Here is a 6,166-nt window from a genome sequence, read left to right as displayed (position 1 = left end):
CCTCCGTTTGGTTTTCGCATTCTTCTTTCATGTCTTGGATTGCGTTCACTTTGGATGGCGAGGGCTTCCGGCCGTATGCTCCACACAAGTGACCTACCACCAAGATCTCCGGTTGCCCGAATGCGGATTTTTCTCCCGAAAATGTCAAATTCGCATCTTCGAGCCTTTGAAGCACCTTCTCGCAATCTTTCATATGATCCGCAACGAACTTTCTACAACCTTCCTTATCTTTCGATTCATCTTTCTCCTCATCCGAACATCCTTTTATCGGAATATCATCCAAGAATGGCATCGTGATGTCCGGAATGCAATCCTTCAAGACTTTATTCATGGCATTCACCATATGAGCCACCGAGTTCGTTGCGCCTTGGGGTAAGGTACACATCCGCACAAGCCCGATCGGAGTCCTCATGGTTGTAATGTCCCGACTGTCGATCGCCAACTGGAATTGGTCATATCCGGAGTAGAGATCGCCAATGGAGTAGATGAACCGGCCCGCAAACGCTTCGGCAAATTCGTCCACGCTCGGACCGATTCCGGCATTTCGAATTGTCACCTTGTTGACGGGTTGAAGATCTTGGATGAATCGCAATGATCCATTCTTTTTCGGCACCGTGAACCACCTATTGGAATAAGGAGCATTCGACGGTTCTAGAATTCCCATACTCACCTTCTCCTTTAAGAGCTCGATCAGCTTCGGAAGGTGTGCTCTCGGAACCGGTATCGGTTTCAAATTCCAAGGCACATGAGGCACCGTGAAGATCACCATTGGCTCTATAACCTTTGGGTCGGCGCATCCGATTTCTCGTGGGAAGAATGCGAAAGCCTTCCCATGTCTCTCAAGCATATCGCGAAACATTCGCTCCTCTTCAGGGAGAAGGAAATCCTCCTTTCCAACTCGTAGCTTCCCCTTCGTCTCTTTGGTGAAGTCATGACCTATCTTCTTCGGATCTCTTAAGCTTGGATCGTTAGCGACTTCCTTCATCTTTTGCCAGCTATCTTCCGGTAGCGGAACTGCAACTGGCTTGATCTTCTTATCCACCATTTTATATTTGGTGTTGATGTCAGCTTCCTTCATCGAGATGCCACGACGGTATTCATCGATGATAGCGTACATGTTGACGGAGTTAACCGAAATCACGCGTTGATTGTGAAGATAGCTCAAGTCCACAACGTCCTCGATTTCGCCGATGGTGTCGTTAAATGAGGCTTCTTCCATAATATGAGTCACGAACTCTCCTTCTTCTATTATGTTCTCTTCTTTCAGCATCTTCTCGAATTCTTGTATCCGGTGCTTGTGCTTCTTGTCGGGTAGTACTAGTTTACATGCGCCACTAGGTGTGACACATGTTGCTTCTCCTTGCCATCCACGCACTCTTCTTTCTTTTGGGGTCTTGTGATTGCTCGGACTATTTGTGCCCCATGCTTCAATAGTCCGCTCTAAAAATCCGAGGATTCACCTCCGAGACTATCTCGATTCCTTTCATGATTGGCTCGCACCGTTAGGAATTGGACCGATCTTTGGTTGTCAAGACTCTTTATTCGTGCGAAGGCTGCTCCATTATCGAACACTTTGGTCTCCATCCGAGATGATGTGATATAAGGTTGCCCTAGGATGACAGGATGCGACGCTGATTCTTGTACGAAGAAGTGTTGATCCATCTCCACATCCCCGATCATGACTTTGACATTGGGACAAGTTCCGTACAAATCCTCCATAGACTTTGTTGCTGCACGAATCTTCCATCCGTGGTTTGTATTGATTGGCCATCTTCCTTTTTTGTAGAAGTCGGTTGACATGAGGTTGATCTCCTAGCCGTGGTCGATCAAGGCTACAACGGTCTCTTTCTTCTCCCCGATCTTCACCGGCGTCTCCATTGTCGCTCGTGCCCAATGAGGTCGAGTGTAGTGGCTGTCCACCATATCTTCATCGATTTCGTCTCTTGCCATCGTTATGGCATTCGTTTTTGCTTTTTGCGGCTTCTCTTTTTCCTCGTCCGATTGTTGTCTCTTTCTCTTAACAAGGTCCACGATCGTGTCATGGAACTCCTTCTTCGTAATGCCAAGCAATTCCCTCAAGGACAAAGTTACGTGGCTATCAAGAACTCGTTCTTCGAGAATCTTCTTTAGGTCCGTCGTCTGCTCTATGTCCGACCTTAGCTTATAGGTAGGTATGGTCCTTGTCCTCCGAGCGGGGTCTTCGACACCAACCTTCACGGGCCGAACCGTTTCTTCAACTCGTATGCTCGGCTCCCCTTTTCAGCTTGATTCTCGTTCCTCCGTTTGAAAAGGTCGACTCGTCTCTGCATCGTCCTTCTTTTTCGCGTTCCTTGTTTCATGTCTTTTTGATGGCCCTTGCTCTTCTATTCTCTTCCTCTTTTCTTCGACGAACACCTCGTGGTTGTCGCACATCACCTCTGCGAGTATGGTGTTGTCGTCCACCGGATCCGACCACCCAGTTATGCTTTGCACGCTTCGGTCCGCAAGCTCTACCTCGTTCGATGTGATTTTTCTCTTCTTCTCATATTCGAGAACGGCAGTCCAAAACTTTGCTCCCACTCTAGCAGCTTCAGTCTTGTCTTTCCCGACTCTTATTCCGGCCGACGCAGCATAGTGCATCGCATCCACATGAGTCGCATCAGCATCCTCCATAGATCTCTTCATTCCTCCTCTTCCGAAATTCACCCATAGGGGTCTTCTAGTCTCGCTTGAGAAGATCATGTTGTCCTCTATGTATACGATATTTTGTCGAATCACCTCTCGAAGGCTCGCACAATCCCTTCTCATGTGGTTCATGCTATCGCACCACACGCATCTAAAGGGTTCTTTTCCTTTAGGGCCCCGACGATTCATGTTGGCTAGCGTGACCTTCTCGAACTTCTTCGCTAGCTCTTCAATGATGTCGTCATCAATCTTCTTTTCTTCCACATTACTTTGTCTTGGCGGCTCAGCTACTTTCAGCGGTCTTGCTTTCTCCATGGTAGTCCGTCCCGTCAAGTCGGTGTCATCAACCCATTGGCGACGCTTGTCGAGCCTGTTGCATGCCCGCTTCACCGCGATCCAATCCACTACGAGCCCATTTGCTTGGGTATCATCTTCGAGAAGAGTCCCCAACTCCCGTCTATCCTTTATGTCCACGGCCTTCAAGAAGTACAAAGTCTTGTTCTCTTCAAGCAACACTTGGTCCGTATTGGGGAGATGACTAAACATCTAGTCGAATTCGTCGTACACCCTCGAGACGTTCATCTTCTTATTCTTCTTCTCTATCCACTTCATCAAGGCATGTCGAGTCATCCTCGTTGAGTCTTTAGTCACGAACTCTGCTAGTATCGTTTTCTCGAACTCGGACCATGTTGTCTTACCTTCTTGAAGCTCGATGACGCGTCTTTGGATGTTGTTGGCAACAACTCTCTTGAAGCTTGCGATTTGACGTGCCTCGGACACGTCCCTTTGATTCATCACCCTTCTATATGCATCAAGGAACTTCGTAACGTTGCTTCCATCGAATTGGCCCTTGAGCTCTACGACACGATCGACAGCCTTCTCCACGCTCGCATCGTTGTCCCGAGATCTCATCATTTGCTCGACGATTAGCATCATCCTTTCGAGCTCTCCCGCTTGGTTGCTTGAGGACGCCATCTCCAAGTATTAATCTCGACTTGATCCTTCCTACAACCTCTTTCACGTCGGGTTCACCACTTTATTATGTCGTGAAGATCCGTCACTACGTGCGGATCGTGAGGCGGAACCGTCGGGGTTCTGGACCAGAAGGATTTAGAGTCGATACAAGCTTTGGCGAGAAAGTACTTAAGATAGATTGGGAAAGAGAGAAGATGAGATTACACGATTGATTTGATAACGAATTTCTTCTTCTTAATTTTCATAAAAAAAACCATCCTTTTTCTCCTCCCCCTTCCCTCTTTTATAGATGCTCTCATGCATGTGAGGGTACAAGACATGCATAAATTGCATGTTTGCCATTTGGCGCTTAAGTATTACATGTGGTGCATGCTAACCATGTCACTCATTTTAGCTCTCATGTATGAGAATTTACATGTAAAAGTACAATGATAGAAATATAATTTCAACTAAATACCATGGCTTAATGGTAAGCCATTTGACTCCTAACTTGGAGGTACTTACTTGCCCTCCTTGTATATGTAAATATGTATACATATATATATATATATATTTATGACGCCTGTTCACCAGATGCCGCCATCGGATACCGAAGCCGCCGCCGGATACCGTCGGTTACCGGTGCCGCCGCCGGATTGCCGTCGGATGCCGCCGGATCATCGGCTCCATCGCTGGTCCGGTTTTGGTTGGCCAAAACCCTTTACGAGTAGCTAGCCCACCTCCATTCTTAGTTCAAGTTACCTTGAACTCTCTATGCTCCACACATAGACACAAAGATAATATCTTTTGCTCCACCTTATATATGATGAGAGTTGTATTTGTCGTGCCTATGTGGGATATCTCACAATTTTCTACTTTCCTTTTACAAACTTTATACCCTCATATCTTGACATTTAGTTGTCCGTTTCTCGTTTAATAAAGTGCATTCGAAACCTCCATCATTTTATACTTAGATATTAAATCTATTTAAAATGTTATCTTCACAATTATTGTACTACGTGATTCATACTCGATTTCGTACGTTTTATAGGATTTTCACACTATTGTCGAAAATCTTCACGACAACGGTAATCTACAACGAGCCGAAGTGAGCCATCCTTTTTCTTGACGAAGAAAATGGGTGCGCCGGTTGGAGATTTCGAATGTCGTATGAAACCACTCTCCAAATTCTCCTCTATATAGGCTCGAAGGACTTCCAGTTCGGTTGGTGACAAATTGTAGATCGGTCCCCAAGGTGGCTCTTTCCCCGGTTGTAAATCGATGGGGCAATCATATGGTCGATGGTAAGGAAGCGTACTGGCTTGTACTTTATCAAACACATCGGCATACTGATGATACTTCTCTGGAAGTTGAACGGTGGAATTCTCTTTAGTGGTGTTGGAGGGGTTTACTGATATTGCGAACAGGAACATTTCTTCCTTGTATCCTTCCTCACGCAACTGATGTAGTGAAATCGTTGCAATCTCATGAGTAGACCCTCCGGCTTTTCGATGCCGTATTTCTCTTGTCTGCCAATCTATGTCTGGGTTATGTAATTCGAACCATGGTAATCCTAAGACAATGGGGTGTTCTGGGATGCTAATTATATTAAATGATATGACACATGCTAGATTATCTAGGACAATATTAACGGTGTCGTAGTGTATTTCGTACACTACGTGAAAAAGTAAAAATAATATAACCGATTTAATTACATATAAATGAATAAAATAAGAATATTAAGATATTTATCACCAATAAATAGGGCAAGATTTAAACCTTGTACCTCCACGTAGCCAAACTTCAACTTCACCATTATGCTACCTTATCTTTAGTGTTCTATAAATAGATTTAATAACTATAAGTGCTTTATTTGCACCTACCTTTATTAAAAGGTAAATCATGTATTTTTAGAGTGCGTGAATATTTTATAGAAAAACGCAAGCGACTAAAAAGTGACTCATGCACATCTAGCGTGCATGAGCACTATATTTAGCAAATAAAAGCAAGGATTAGAAAAGCATCACATGCATATTTAGTGTGCATGAACATATTAGAAAAAAAAGTATGTAGCTATGCTTAGTCTCTCCCATCACTACATAAGGATGGGGAGCACAATGTAATAGGTGTGTGAAAAATATTTGGGAAATTGGATATATTTCCTAAAACACCAACAATCAATAAAATATACTTGTGGGATTCACAAGTTTCTAATAATCTACTCATAATTATAATAGTCTCAAATTCTTCCTCCTCCTAGTCCAAAACCCCGGTGGTTCCCACCCGACTCACGCAAACGATCCGGAGCCGAAAGGCACGACACAAGTTGGTGAACCCGACGTGAAGGCGGGTGGCAAGGAGATGGAGAATCAACAAGAGGCGATGAACATGATGATGATGATGTTCGAGAGAATGCTACAAGAACAACGCGAGATGTCGGAGATCACGAAAGTAGTACAACGGCTCGTGCAACAGAACGGGCAATTCGATGGAAAGGACGTGTCACGCTATCTACGTGACTACAAAATGGAGATGTTGCGATATGGTA

Source organism: Azolla caroliniana, unplaced genomic scaffold (assembly GCF_043228905.1).
Source record: "Azolla caroliniana isolate FFs.n. ecotype wild unplaced genomic scaffold, voAzoCaro1.0.p SCAF_21, whole genome shotgun sequence".
NCBI classification, from domain to species: domain Eukaryota; kingdom Viridiplantae; phylum Streptophyta; class Polypodiopsida; order Salviniales; family Salviniaceae; genus Azolla; species Azolla caroliniana.
Note: the sequence above shows the minus strand (reverse complement) of the source record.